At 39.7% G+C, this 16,690-nt stretch overlaps 1 protein-coding gene across 6 annotated transcripts in view; it reads right to left on the reverse strand.

Annotated features, from left to right (window-relative positions):
• Positions 1–12,360, reverse strand: part of myo9bl (myosin IXb-like) — a 57,938-nt gene extending 45,578 nt beyond the window's left edge. For all 6 annotated transcript variants that reach the window (XM_086223279.1, XM_086223276.1, XM_086223278.1 and 3 more), the window contains exon 1: positions 11,920–12,360. The gene's annotated coding sequence lies outside the window, so the exon portion shown is untranslated. The remainder of the gene's footprint in view (positions 1–11,919) is intronic.
• Between the last annotated feature and the right edge of the window lie 4,330 nt (positions 12,361–16,690).

Raw genomic sequence — 16,690 nt, forward strand, 5'->3', positions numbered from 1 at the left:
AGATGTTGAATGGTCTCCAGTTCAGGAAACATTTCCTTCCTGTTCAAATGTGATAAAACCCCAATGCACAAACAAAAACAACAAACATATAGTATTCCGTTTGAAGATGTGGGGCAGCTGCAGGCAGAAATCAGGAAGAGGAGAAAAGGAAGCAGAGGAAAAGAGGCAGACAGAGAGGATTATTGTACACACTCACTCATGTGGGCTAGCTTGCTCTAAAAACACTTCCCAAACACATGACTCCATTGTGCCACCAGGATAGTCACGGCACTGCACCACATTCATACTTAAGTCAAATTCTTCATCCCGGCCTTCAGTTACAATTATGACACACATACAAAAAAAGCACAGCCTGATGAATATAACAAATGACACATCAAACTAATTGAATAACTGATGAATATACAACTGATAGCAGGGAGAACTGAGATTAAACCTGGATAACACCAATTAAAACCTGTTTGTCTTATTCTGTCATTTATAGCACACTTGGACCTCTGTTGGAGCTTACAAATAAAATAAAGCTGAGGGGCAAAAGCATAAGGGGGTTGAAATGATGAAGGGGGACTATCATTCTCATCCACACAACTCGCTCTATGCATTCATATTTTGCTTCATTGTAACTACCCCTAGCCAAATCAACGCATACAGACAAATCCACGCACACAACAGCATCGCTGTCTCTTGCCAAGTTTGTGAATGGTCCATCAACACTCATATTCATCACATGCTAAATCCATATCTATTCCCGAAAAACTTTTCCAGTGGAGTGACACTTGAGAAGCAGGCCAGCATGTAAGGAAGCTTTCATTAAAAAGTTTTGCTCTGTTAAGTATTATATATGCGATGTTTAAGTTACAGCATCTCTGCAATAGGCTTTAAATAGCCCTCCGGTCGTCTGTGAAGTCACGTAAGTCTCCTAACAGACCCGTACTCCCACCTGAGCCAGACATCCTGTATGATTACTCTTAAATCAAATGCAACTTACATATGGAGTTATTCATCAGTGACCAGAGTCGGACTACACTGTAAAAATAGAGCAAAAACAAACAGAACAGAGCAGAGGCTAGCCAACTGAGAACCCAAAGCCAAGGTCTACTGTTCCTACTCCATTTCTCCCCTGAGCTTGTCTTTCTCTTTCCATTTCTTTCTTTCCCCATCTGTGCCTCTCTTCTTGTCTGTACTTCTGTGTTTGGCTTCTTCTCTTCTCTTGTCACTCTCCACAGCCCTTCAGGCATCCAGTGGTGAGACTGAGTTATAGTCGGCAGACTGGGAGAGAGTTCAAACCAAAAAGTCCTTGCCCAAAATAAATGGCCTTTATTATTACATTTAGTCTGATAATGTCTGGCAAAATCTACCATACATCCAAATAATGTAGTGCTTCATTTCACAGAGAAAGACTGATGAGAGAAAATAATATTCAAGCTCCAGGTGGTGTTAACGGATATTTCATGATCAAAACGCAAAGGAAATGATTCAAGTAAGGTAGAGCCCTTGTAAACACAAAACTCTGGTCTTGTAAATTCAAATTTCTAAAGAAATGAGTGTAACCATGCATCAGAAACAAAATTTAAAAAAAAAAAACCTCTGTAAAATGACATATCAGTTGTCACATTACACAAATACTACAGTAGTTTCATGTGGCATCGTGCTGATTACCACCCATATAGAGGGGGAATGAAAAGTGAAGTTAGAAACAAAGGTCCTGGTATCTAAAGTGAGCGAAGTCGAAATGAGGCAATATGGAAAAATGGCATTACAGTAGGTTGCATATCTGTGTATAGTCATCTCACACATGTATAAGAGTAACAAAAATTGCACAACTATTGCATGTTTTTATATGCCATAAAGTACAAAATTCAGGAACAAACAGTCAGTTATATGTGGAAATTATGTCACTTCTGTGTTTTGGCAATAGTGAGACATAGAGCAGCTGAAGAAAGGCAGATGAGGGTTCTTTTGAATTGCTGAATCTGTCTTTTAGAGAAGTACACCTAAAACACTGCCTTAGCCGCGTTAGCCATGTCTGATGATGAGGTATTGACAGTCCTCTCAGCGCTGGACTACAGTGCAGAGTAAGAGCAGAGCCTCAGGGCGTGCCCTCTCTCTGTCCATGATCCTGAGCCAAGGGACAGGCTCAGCGACCACACAGAGGATGAAGGGGGAGGTTGCAGAACTCACCACAGCCATCAACTAGTCAATCTGTATCCATGAACTCACACGCCACACAAAACAGACTTCTTCCTGAGGGTGACCACTCCAGCAAAGGGGAAACGATAGACGTGACAGAGAGGCTACATTTGTCAGACTTGAATTAAGAGCTTGGTATTTATGTTTCTTTGTGTGAGTTTTTAACCAACACTACGCAGTACTCATAAAGATGCATGGAACTTGCTAGATTGCATTTGGAAAACATGCATTTTTGTTTAGTGGTCCTGTGAAGGAGCTGCTTATTTTTGGCAGACGAGTTTCACAATGATTTGGATTTCAACAACCACACGACACCTTGTCTGGACAAGGGATGGGCAAAATTTTAAATTACATCGATTAAAGCAGGCTATGTGTGTAATTTCACTATGCTGGAGCAATCGTGCTATCAGGGGGCGATATTTAACCTGTTCAAGGAGACGCAGAGGAAGAAATGGAAATGCTCTGCTCCCCATTAGCCGCTGCTGCTGCTAACATAAGTATGAAGAGGTCAACTTCATTGTAAACACTATGAAGAACGAAGGAGCTGTTAAAAAAATTAGCCACAGCTGAGAAAGTTGCACTAGCCACAGGCTGCAGGACCGCTTTAGCAGCCAAGAGCTACCTCAACATCAACTGACACTTGAATAACGATTAAATTGATAACTGATCGATCAAGGAAATTTCTTTCAATGCCCATCTAACTCAGACCAGTTTGTATTTAGCTAACCGTATCAATCATTGAAGTAGTAGCCATGTGTATAAATGATAAAAGAATGCTATACCCTGAGCAGTGGATAGATAGCGGAAGTGTAATCGAAAAAAGTGAAAATTCACGCCTCTCCTAAAGCTAAATTCGGAGCAAATCCACACAGGTTTTGTACTTAAGCTGTGGGAGCTGAACCAGAGTCAACTGTGCAACCCAAAGTCAGGCTACAGTGGCCCAAAGAGCAGACTGAAGGACACCATCTACCGTTTCCCCAGCAACAAGGCTATGCTGCAAAACAGTGACAGCAGTGCTCCTTCGGTTTGTGTATATTTGTGTGGAGTTTGAGGAGAGAAAAGAGAGGACAGGGTCAATGTCGGAATCTTCTACTCTCATTTACTGCTAAATTCACAATATATGTCACAAAAATGGGCCACTTAATGACACACCGCCATAACGTCTGATTGTGTCTGAAACAAGCCTCAATTACTCAAACCACATCATGTCCCTTTGACACGATGAGTCAAAGAGTAGGACCATCAATATGACAAGTAGGAGCTTTATGCAAAACAGGGATGGAGAAAGCATGCGCAGCAGCAAAGCAAGTAAAAACTGGATTTTTATTGGCATCTCTCCCTTTACAACTCTTACATTTGAATGTGACGAAAGCCAGGGAATACAAACACCGTCACTTGATACAGCTGAGGGTAACAATCAAAAAATATGAAGTAACGACACAGCGGCAACATGTAGATTTAATCCTAAATGTCATATAAAACCAGTACATTGGCTGTCAGGAAGTGGTTTAATTTTGTCTCCCATGACACTGGCAGGCTACTTTGAACTTCACAATGGAAAATTCTCTGTTTACTTTCGTAAAATCTTTTCTCAGATTACAACTATGCCTATAATCATCATATAAACAAGGAGATTATAATCATAATGATCCCAATCAAGCTTTGATCCCAATAATCATGACTTGACGAGCTTGGACCCTAGAATGATGGCTGTACGAAGACTAAGGCACAACAAAACAAATGCACTGAAAGTAGGCCATCCCTAAACAGTTGGTCTGCCTTTTCCTCACTTCTACCCTATCATTACAGCTGGGACTATTTATAAAGCCCATGAATTCAAGCTTGCCACACTGACAGAGCCAAGTTACCAAGGAGTTTGTGGAATTGATGACTTTACAACCTAACCAATCTCCCTCTCTTTGCCTCTCCTTGTCTGAGTCTAGTACTTGTTCACTTTCCTTTGCTTTGCTCTCCATCTAGTCCAGTCTCTTGAATAGGTCAGAGCAATTCTATACTACAAAGCTCATCTGGCAGCTTTCTGGAAAGCGAGAAGCTATTTTCATAAGTCATTTGCCAAAGAAAGGCAGACCCTAGTGTATTCCTTTTACGTAGTGTGCGCTGCACAGTGACTGTATGCATACAGAAACTGATTTCTCCTTCCTGTCTTTCCATTCATCCACTTCTCTCTGTTCATGCACCTAAAAAGTTTGCTGTACTGAATGAATTGTTAACAGTGATGGAAAAGAAATCATGGATTTTACCCATTAGAGCCTTTTCAAACCAGCTGTCAAGCACTGTGATTAGATATGGATCTTTTAACCGCTGAGTGACTGGTAATCTTCAGTTCTCCTCTACTGAAATTATAATAGTAGCACCTTATCCAACCCAGCAGTTACAAAAAGCAGCATGAAACCTAACCCAGCCCATCCTCGTGTGAAGCAGTGTGGAAAACTCAGCGATACAATATCTTCCCTGATGAGTACACTGACAAACCGAACAAATAAAGGCAAGCCTCTGCAAGTAGAACTTTTCTTGCCAAACCCTTAGCATTGAGCCCTTAAATACATCTCACGCAGTAACACTCAGAGTGACACTTGGTCTACATTAGTCTCTTAATAATTAGAAGAGACAGAGAATATCATATGTTATCTGACTACTATAGTTATTAGAGAGAACATATTAGGGCCGCTGATGCATACTGTGCTCATTTATCCAAGAAAGTAGGCCAGTTTTATAAAGCATGGGACTGCAGTGTTCCTCATTCTACAGGTAGCTTACATCATCTTAGCCCAGTAGAGCAGCTGCAAAGAGAGATGGTGCATTCTGCTAAGGGACTTGGGGTATCACGAGATCTTGTACTTTTAGAAAAGCACAGCTCTTACAGCAAGTGCAGCTCAAAGTGCTTCACATCAATAAATGGGTAAAAACACATGATAAAATACAGATACTTATGCATAGACACACACACAAAAGACTACAAAGTAGATCGAATAAAAGTTAGTAATTTAAGAGCTACATAAATGCCAGTCTAAAAAGATAGGTTTATGGGTTTTAAGATTATGTTTGAAGCCAAGTCTCACTCCCTCTGAGAGACTTTTTCAATGAAACTTCCCTGCACTTCTTAGTTCTACTTTGAGGAACATGTATTAGACCACAGGTCATAGGGATCGAGACATTATACATCTGACTAACAAGTATGCTGAAGAATCAGGAAACAGTCCATTCAGAGTTCTAAAAACTAAAAGTAAGATCTCAAAATGAAGTCTAAAATTAACTTGGTGCCAATTTAGAGCCTTTACAGATGCCATTATGTGTTCTTTGCTACATTTGGAATCGTCTAAAGATTACTTACGGATGCTTTGGGAGGCCAGAGGACAAGCCAGTACAATAACCCGTCTGCGTGAAGTAAAATCATGAACACCTTTTCAAGTGTTAGAAATGGTCCTACACAAGCAACATTTCTCACTTGGAGTTCAAAGCTCAAATCACTATCAAAGATAATGGAAAGACTCCTTAAGAAAAAAGCTTTTGTAAATGTTTAAATGCAGAAGTTTTTCTTTGGCCCCCAACAATAAGAGTTTCTGTTTTGTCTCTACTGAGCTGCAGGGAATTTTGTGACATGCATGTACAGTAGGGCTGCAGCTATCGATCCTTTTAGTAATCGAGTAATCTATCGATTATTCCGAGCATAAATTCTTCAATTTTTTTTCGATTACGTTACTTTGCTTTGTTTAAGAGCAACGTTACCATACAAAAGAGAAAATAAGACAAGTCTCTTAAATGGAAAAGTATGAAATGCGAATGTAAAAGTACTAAGTAAAATAACTTTACTTTGACTGCACTTTTACTGTTTTTACTTTACTTTTAACTGAGGTACATACAGGGTCCTACAGAGGATAGGTTCACAAACATGCCACCTTTTTCTCCTGTTATGAGTTTGCGTGTCTGCATTTAGTAATAAAAAAACACCAATAAGAGAGTCATTAAAGTACAACAAAAGCAATAAAAATGTAGATTTTTTTTTTTTAAAAAGGTACAAAAAACAAATACAAGCAAGATTTTTAATTGTAATTAGGTATATTTACATTGCTGTATAATGCTTTTACTTAAATAAAGGATCTGAGTACTTTTTCCATCACAACAGGTCAGTGATCAGTGTTTGAGTCACTCTCTGTGGCTCAGTAAATAGTGTTTTATTTATGGCAGCCTGCCACATTAAAACAACGGAACCATGACATGATATTCTATTTTTGGAGATGTGCACCTTTCTCAGTCTGTCAAGAAGGAAAACCTTTATTTGTACAACTCTCTCGAAATTTGTGTATGTTGTTTCTACTAAAATAATCAAACTCACACGATCTTTCGCGGGTCTAAGGTTCCCTTCAAGACACGACCCTGCTGTCTTTCTGTCAAACTAATAACAGCAGACTGGCTGTGAACAGCAGGATGTTACACTCTGCAGCGTTTCACACACAGAGACTTAATGTGTGCTGACACTCAGGTTCTGGCATTTATTTTGTTTTTAATCAGTCCGAGAGGATGATAGTATCCACGATTGAACAGCGATCAGTCTGCCCTCCTCTCCTCCCTCACCTGTTCGCTCTGCTCTGAGCAGATCTGACGGTTTCTGACGCAGAGACACAGACTCTCCTGTTTAATGTAAAGGCCTCCTTATAGAGCTGTTTAATCTTATAAGTACACCTGGTTGGTGTCGATGTCATGTACCATCACAGTAGTTTCCACTGTTTTAATAAACTCCGTCATTGACAAGTATCCTTTACATGCAGCTTTCCGCTGTGAAAACTGAATCGCGGGAGGATTTATTCATGGAAAACAAAAATAAATGCGTTGGGTTTTGGGGTGACAATAAAACAACCTGCTGATGGAGAAAGTCAACAGATCAGACACAGACAGGGTGAGAGAAATGCACCTCCTCTGTGTGTGTTACTGCATGTGCGTGTATGGAGGAACTGCATTGACTCACAGAGGAGAGATGCTGCAGCCGTGTGATAATAAATTATTTCAAAACTTAAAGTTATCATCGCTCTGGTCTTGAATAATTAAGCTTTTTAATAGCCAATTTCAGTGCCCACATGCAAAACAAAGTACAGTTCAGATTCAAACGAGGCTTCAAGGCAAAAGTTTTCTTCTGCTTCAAGGAAAAAAGAAACTACAATGGATCGATAACTGACCCCCCCACCATACCGTCGAAGTCTATGTGAAAAGTCGTTTGTCTGACCTTTCTATCCCAGGAGCTTTATTCTTGCCCGATCTTGTCTGTTATTTGGTGTGATTTCACAAATCCAGCTGCGATGTAATCTGACTTGAGCAAACAAGGAAGGGAAGAGATAAACTGTAAATTAGGATCAAGATAAGACATTCCAACCAAACTGTGATAAGTGAGAAGAATCTGCTGTGTTTGTTTGTTTGTTTATATGGACTTTCCAAAAACAAATGACAAATTAATCACATGTGATCATGGTATCCATCCATCGTCATCTTCCGCTTATTCCTACACATTCAGGGTCACAGGGGAGCTGGAGCCTATCCCAGCATCAACGGGCGAGAGGCTGGGTTCACCCTGGACAGGTCGCCAGTCCATCACAGGGCCAACATAGAGAGACGAACAACCATTCACACTCACAGTCACACCTATGGTCAATTTAGAGTATCAATCAGCCTAGTACCCAAATTGCATGTTTTCGGATGGTGGGAAGAAGCCGGAGTACCCAGAGAGAACCCACGCAGACACGGGGAGAACATGCAAACTCCACACAGAAAGATCCCGTGCCCGAGCCGGGACTCGAACCCGCAACCTTCTTGCTGTGAGGCCACAGTGCTAACCACTGCACCACCGTGCAGCCTGTGATCATGGTATGATTATGTTAAAACCTTTCTTAATTGCATCGACACAGCATAGTGACATAAATGCTACACTGATAAAGGATTTTTACCATATCGCCTCTACAGCAGACCACCAAATAAACACTGGTATTTGCACCTATTTAATTACCTCATTAAAAAAGGAGAAAGTCACCAAACCACTGCAAGCGACACACCCAGCAGATTTTACTCTTAGTGGATGTCATTATAGAACGATATTCTTCTACGTCAAAACAACTCACTTAATTTCCTATATTTTAACAGATGTGGTGAGCCAAATAGTTTAAGTAATAGTAACTCAAAACTCTGTTTAACAACGGACCCACCAGATGAGATGGAAAGCGTTAATAGCATGCACATTCCAAACTTGCTACTTCTAAACACTGCCTCCACACCTGTTAAGTCATCAGTTATGACTACAGTGCCCATATGCAACACATAAGACACACAAGACTGTGAAATTTCACATCAATGCCAAAATAAGCCAGTGTAATTTGATCACCAGAACAGACTAGAGCTGCGACACTACATTTTTCAAGCAAAAGCGGCATTTGTTGATTCTTACATATCAGGATTTTGTTTATTTTGGTCATTTATGACAAAAAAATGATAAATATTTTGATTTCAGACTGCTAGCTGGTTAAAGGAGTACTTTAAACATAACTGTTTGGGAATTTCAGAGGAGGCTCTTTTCAAATTTCTTGATACTTTAAACGAAATGATTCGTCCAATTATCTTTCAAATAAACAGCAGGTTACTGAATGATTAAACTATCTTTTGTTGCATCTCTACACCAGCATTTTCCTGCTAATTTACACTCAGTGATTTCAAAACCGTATAATATTTTAGCTATCCTGCAAGCTGTGGTTTTTGCATCACAACAAGAAACAAACTTCAATAGTTCCTCCTCCTGTAAAGTAGTTCAGGCTGAAGACTCAAATAGCCACTGACCTAAAGCTATTAAAATAATAAATACAAACAATAGCACCGTTGAAAAAAAAAAAGAAGATTACACAGAGCTCAGCGATATTCAGGAATACAATTTGAGATTGAATACAGAAACCTCAAACTTGGTTTAGAGGTCCTCCTAGATTCTCCAGACTGGCCTCTGAGAAATTTGGCATTCCTATGATTGTAGCATTTATCTTTTCATCCACTGTTTCACACAATTGCATCCACCAGGATGTGCAGACCAATTACAACTGAAGGCTGAGAGGGAGATGTAATTGGTCTTCTTCCCCCTCCCCCCATCTTGTCTGCAGCCCCCTGACAGCTCTGCAGTGGGGCTTGTAGAGTGGCAGCCATATGGCCCTGTGCTTTCGAAAATGGCAAAGAGCTGTTCTGTAGATAGCCTGACAACACTTTGAGGATGAAGTGGTGTAAAGCAGGCTCAGTATTCTACTTGAAATCTTGAGCATATCGGGACATGTCTAGAGGGGAAAATGGTCTTAATTACTGTCGTGCAAGAATAATAAACAAAGATTAAACTTAACAATGTTGTAGGAACTGAGATTTCACCACATTTCTAATATACTAGTATATATATTGAATATGCTGATGCTCATCTCACAGAGTAGCTGGCACTCAGTGGGTTCACTCGTGCTTCACAGGATTAGATTTTATTAAATCAGGTTACCTTTTCTGACAGATTGGATGACATTTGGCATTCCAAGTTATTCAATTACGATTGAAAAGGTTAAATGTAACAGCTCCATTACTGACACAAGTTCAAAAATGTTGGATAAATGACAAATGGAACCTACGTTCTGTGCAGGATTCTGTCATAAAGGTTCCATTTAAACGTTATTTGGTTTTTTTACCCCTTTCAAAAGAGTGATGTTCAATTGTGGATTATGATGAGTTTACTTTAATCCAAAATATTCGCCTAAAAGTGACACAGACTGTTTTATTAAGGATATTCATATGATTATTTATCCATAGTGTGGTAAAGAAATAACTACTTATTGCAGGATTACAGGGAGAAAACATTTGATTGACATCCCTCGAACCAACACCGGTGGATTACAGTTAGATTCAGATTTGTATTTAACCCTAGCCCAAAAACATAAACAAAACAATAATACATTAAGTATCACTGCAATTAACAAGCCATTGTGTAAATCTTTGTTATGACCACGCATTTGACAAAGCCTCGGAGACATACAGAAGATGGAATTGTGAATTCATCATTTAACCATGAGGAAATTACTTGTCAGTTTATGTCTCTGAAACTACACTACAGTAGACCAGAGTAAATCAAAGAAATGAAAAGAGAGAAAGAAAGAGGGGGAGTAACATCCAACTGGAGTACATGTGTGTATAATTTTAATGTTCCTATGTATGATGACTTTTTTCCACCATCCAGACATTAGTCATAATGCTAGAGCTTGGTCCTGCAGCTTGTGTGGAAGATTCTGTTAAGGTTTGGCATGCTGTGCTCCTGTACAAGAGAGGCAAGCCAAGACTAAAGCCATGCATTGACAAAGCCCAAAAAAATAGTTTAGTAGAACAAGTTTACTATAAGACCTACGTCTCTCATGGAAATAAAAGTCATCAACAGATACAGTGTCAGGACATTTTCAGATTAGGGTTAGTAAAATATTACCACAATACTTAGCCTATAACAGTGATAGTATTCCGACAGCAATTCTGCAAAATTTGATATATTTAAACAGAATATATCTACATTACACCACAATAACTGTATAACTGAAGATGAAAACATAACCATAAAAAAGGCACACAGCAGTAACTGTGTATAGGGGGCTCAGGCTCACGCACGCACACACACACACACACACACACACACACACACACACACACACACACACACAAACAGCTGTCTGAATAAAAATATTCTTTGGCACCAGCATATCAATATCACCTTGCAAAATCAAGTATCATGATACATGGGTGGTATCAATACTGTCCCCCACTGCCATACTATAGAAGATGATGAACAATCATTTGATACCATAGTTCAGTAAATAAAAAAATAGATGTTTCAGAGCAAGTCATGATTAGAAACCAACAACACAGGGTTAACAAAATTTCTACCATAAAAGTAAGTGTTTGGCCCATGAAATGCACAGGAATACGTCATGTTTTGCAACATACAAATAAACTTTAGATCATCAGACGGTATAATTTCAGGAAAGGTGACAGTAATGTGTTTGTATTAGGATAGTTCCTAACTCTAAATATGTAGTGTCATGGATTGCTTCATTGATCACTCGGCCTGACTGTACGGCTGAGCCACAATTCCTCCCCTTCCTGTACACATAATCAGCTCTGATTCACAGCTGATTAGTGGCCCATTCCAGACACCGGTGGCTGGTTTTCAGTCTGCACCATACTCAATACCGTTGACCTTTTTTTTTTTTTTTTTTTTTTAATTTTTTAAAATCAAAGTGAATTGTTGAGTCCTGAGACTCCACAGCAGCCCACTGACATGTAGGTTCGACCCATTATGCACCAGGCCTGGGGACATTGTACTGCAACAAGTCAGCCGACATTCTGCTGCTAGTGTTTGAGTGTCCCTAACCAAACAAGCGACATACTGTTATCATCTATTGTGATGATCTATCCTTGAGATTCTAGCAGTTTCACACGGCTATCACGCGTTGATAAAGTACTTCTGACAGCGAGTAATCATACCTCATAATTTATGTGAACTTCCTATGGCAGCTCTATCAATGCTCTGCCTCTAAGTCAAGCTATCATAGCCCACAACCTTCGACGAGACATAAATATTAAAGAAAATGAATGCTGAGTTAACTTCTGATTTATGCTCTGAAGAAACATTTCATACAAAGCCAAATAGACAAGCGGCAAGATTTTACCTACCTTTCCTCGTCGTTTTTCTCATTTCGTCGTTGTAATCCGTAACTGCATTCCCCGCGATTAAACCGACAGATACAAAATATATATATACATATATGTATATATATAGATTTATATAATACTCAACTCGCAGCCTCTCCGTTTCTGGCTTCTTTCCTCCTTTTATGAACCCAAGAGTGACTCTCTTGTGTCGGCTAACAACGGCTGAGTCCCAGACAAAGCTCAGCAGGCAGTTTGTAGGCTTGAAACCGGCGTGGAGAGAAAATAAAACGAGACGACAAAAAACGACAGCCTACTCATACGTCTCAGTTACAATTTATCTCTGGGATAAAAGAGGCTCAAAAGTACGTTCTTCCCACTCAAACTGAGTGGCTCAGACTGGCTAACCAGCTAGCTTGGCGCTACTTCCTTTCTTTTTGCCCAAATAAGAGCAGCAGACTGAGCGGTGAGAAAAGTTGAGGAAAAGGCACGAGCCGTATTCAATGAGAGCATCCTGTTGCTGCGACACATTAGTTGGGGAGCAGCGCCCCCTGTAGGCCCACGGTGGTGGCACCACAGGGCCGCAGACTAACCGTCTCGATTTTCCACGTCTTTTTTTTTTTCTACAGCTATGAATTCATTATGCATGGATATTTTAACGTGTAATTCAACGTAATATATTTAATTATGAATAGGTATTATGTCCTTTGTATTGTAGTTTTTATTTGTATTCTGTCATGTGTTTTGAAGTTGTATTGTCATGTGCTACAGATAGAGAATAGCTGTCTGTTAAATCTGGTGCACACATCTTTTTTTACTCCCTGGAATAATTAATGTTCCATTGCAAAGTGTAAAAAAAAATGTAAAATCATTAAACTGTAAGAAATGTGTGTCAAGGTTGGTAGTATTTTGATGACGAACTTGCCGGCTTCGTTTCAACTTCTTCCATGTGACCTATTGATTTAACGTCAGTAGGTCACACAACCTGGAGGCCATATAAATAAAACCGAAAACATCGAAAACTTCATTTAAATGTTTTAAAATGCAACAGAAAAGAGTTGTGTGCTCTTATTACTAAAATATTTTTAATTGTGGGCATGATTTTATTAAAAGAAACATTTAGGGGATAAAGTCGAGACCAAATCGGCATGTATCTGACCCATTTTTAAACTTGTAATTACAGTAAAGTGACACAAAGACATTCTACTCTGCAAGCATTATGTAATCACAGCTTTTGAAAACTACTCTGAAGAACACACATGTTCAGCCGCAAGGTTTTTTTTTACTTGTATTTGAAACGTGAATTCATCTTGTGCTTTTTACCGCGGCGCCTCCCAGTGGTCTGACTGTGAAGCTGCGTCTTACTGTAATAGCGCTTTATGTCCACCAGATGTCACTGTAGCGACTGTTGCTGTTACGCTGACATGAAGAGAAGCACTACAATGAGACCCACCACCTCAGTGTCTCACTTGCAGCATTTTTTTTAATTCATGTTTGATGGGTGTGTTTTGATGCAACAGTCCTTTGTTACTGCGAATTATCTGCTCAGTTGAATAACTGATGTGTCACATAGTTTTGACCTTCAAAACATCAGAAGCCAGCAACAGAAAGGGAGTTGGGTTCACTTACAGTGACAGAATGAACATTTTCCATATCAGTCGTGGGTTAAAGAATGATCACAGTGTCAGTGTCACTTTGTCATGAAGTTTCTCAGTACCTAAATTAGAAATTGTGCAAATTCCACTGTAAAGGTTACCAGCTGCATGGGCTGAATCTTCTGAAGAATGCTGCATGTGTGACCACACCCTGATGAGAGATGGCAGGTGTTGTCAGTCAGTTGTCAAAGCCTGACGTCCTGCTGCGACATCACTGTTTGTGAGAGAGATGAAACACAAAATGCTTCAAATGTTCAAAACCACAGAGCGCACAGCAGCAGTTTTCTGACGTCTTTGCAATTTTGAGCAGTTGTCTTTTTTTTAACGGTCGCTCTTTGAAACCTCACACTGGTCTACATTTTTTGATGAAAAGATTAAGAAGGGGCACGGTTCATCAAACAGCCAACATGTTAGGTTGCAGGAAGCAATGGTGCCTCTATCAGCTCAATTTCATTTTGTAGTACTTGAGCGTTGCTAAAACCAAAGCTGAACACTAAATCCAATGGTGCCTAAAAATCTAAGTGACATCAAAAAACCTCCAGCTACCCTCACACACTCTGACACTTTGACAGGTTCTGCAAGGCCCTGACAAAACAACCAACTGATTTTTTGATTCCTTTTTGCTAATTTTTCATAAATCTGAAATAGTGACTGAGTGTTTTGCTTCAGGTATTAACCGTAACTCCGAGGGAGATTGAAATTGTCAACCAGTACAGAAAGAGCTGGCAAGAATTTGTTTCCACTGATGAAAGGATTTCCACAGAGCCATAAATGTAGAGCGGCAGCGTGGTGTCTTGCTTGTTTCTGATGCATGATTGCATTGCTTATTCTTTCAAAGGAGTTATGTCTGTCTACCATTCTCATGATGATGATATCGCAGGAATGTCCCAAGGGAGTTTCTTAAATCTCAGAGCAGATGACCTCTTACACTGAAGAATAAACAGTTTAGAATTATTAGAGTTAGGGAGGTCATAGGTCAAGGTCACCGTGACCTCCTACAACACTTTTTTTTTTAAGTATCAATCAAGAATCCATGCACTGATTTTGACCACATTTACATAAACATCTAATGAAATGAAATCCACCACAATGTGGCATCATAAAGTTCGGCAAATACACTTCCCTCAAAATCTTTCTTTGCACACTGAGAAATAATATCACAGGACAAGGACGGTTCTGCATTTACAAGAATGTTCCCTAAAGGGTACGTTTGTCACCTAACCAAGTGTTGAAGAGCAAGAGGTGCAACATTTGATGGAAAGAAAGAGAACAAAGAGAATTGAAAGTACACATTTGCCTTTCAAAGCATTTATAGCCTTGTAGCTACACTTTGGCAACTTTACTTTTTGAGTGTGTATGATGGACTCTGTGTGCAACTGGTTGGCAGAGGAATACAACTGCGGCGCGGTAATTCTAGTTTCATCTAATTTGACTTACATTAATGGAACAGCATGTCCAAAATAACATTTAATAAAGCCTTGCACTCGCCACTGTCGTCCCTGTACCCAGATAATGTGTTTCATAAAACCCTGTATCATCTCTCCTCTTCCTTTTTGAATGTCAGCTGGGCAGAAGGTGAATTTGTGTTTGAAGCTGGAGCCTAAAGACGTGTGAGGCGCCCACCAGAACATGGTGGGACGGCATTAGTTGATCATACGGGACAACGAGTAACGTCACTAACTTGTGCACAAGCTCAATTTTATGTCGAGTCAATACAGTTGTAACGTACAGGCTTGGCTGAACTTGTTATTGGAAAAACACTTGTGGTTTATACTACGTGGTTGCTGTCTGAGGTTCTACTTTCAGAGGGCGTTTCCAACAGTTGCGGGTGTTGTTAACACCCCAGGCTGCAGGAGCTTGTTTTGAATTATCTCTTTCCTCATTTCAGTTACAGTAACAGCCCAGTAACAGCATTTTAATTAGATTCATACCTACATTTTACTCTGTAATGTGTGCATGCAAGTATGCTTTTTCTATCTTGAGACCAAAAAGAAGAAGCTGTGTCAGAGATAAACAACTTTTTTTTCAAGGTAGAGGTCCATGAATGTCATGCTTCACTACTTTAACAAAAAATGTAGGTCAGTGTAGGTCTCAGCATTATTTTGGTTAATGCTTGACATGCAAACTGAGAATCTTCTCACTAAAATAATTTTCATTGTGAGCATGATTATACTCAAAGAAACATTAATGGAATTAGGTTGAGACCGAATCGGCATGTATCTGAAGCATTTTCAAACTTGTAATTACAGTTCAGTGATGTATTCGAAACGTTTTTTTTTTTTTCTTGCTCATGCAAGATGTCTGGGATGCGTGTACCGCTCCTGAACGCGTTATGTGTTCATGGTTAACTTCAAAGGCGTTTCAAAACGCAATTGCCTGTCATATGGCATGCGGTGAAGGTCTGTTGGTGCACACTGTGAGGTTAACTAGTTCACCATGCGTGGTGGCAACAAGAGTTAGGAGCGAGTTTAAAACCTCCGTGGCCTGCACACCAACATCAAGAACCACAGATGTGTGATGAGATGTATGAAAGCCTGTACACCTGCAGGGAAGGGTGTCCTTCCAACTGTTTGAGAGTCCCTGCTTTTCTCGTTCGATGAAATATTGAAGAGAAAAAAATTATTCTTATTCGAGACTTTTTTTTTTTTAGACGGCCTTGGCTTAGTGCCATTATCTTGTAAGTGCAAGTGAGACTCTGGCGACATATCCTCAAATTCTATTGAGTCACATTACTTTACAAAACATTTACAACTAGCTCGGTGGGGCATGCATATTTTGAAAGAACCCTTTCCGTAATAAAAGTCAGCTTTAGCAATACTATATGATTCACAGCAGTGGTTAAACACACAGGATGTCCATTTTAAACGTGATGAATCACAAAAGTGGCAGAAGATTGGATTTCTAAAAATAAATAAGTAAATAAAACCCCCAAACAATTAATCTGTTGATGAAAGCAGAACAACAATTCCAAACATCAACAGATTAATTGTTCATATAAAGGTCTTCACAATGTGATGTAAGAAAGGTGACAGCAATGTCTCTGTTGTGTGTGTGTGTGTGTGTGTGTTTTTGGGTGTGGTGATGTTTGTCACTGCCTAACCTTCTCAAGGGGATACTTCCCCAATCAAAAATGTGCTGCA

This window comes from Aulostomus chinensis, chromosome 14 (genome assembly GCF_037954235.1).
Source record: "Aulostomus chinensis isolate RoL2024-O1b breed Wild chromosome 14, RoL_Achi_v1.0, whole genome shotgun sequence".
NCBI classification, from domain to species: domain Eukaryota; kingdom Metazoa; phylum Chordata; class Actinopteri; order Syngnathiformes; family Aulostomidae; genus Aulostomus; species Aulostomus chinensis.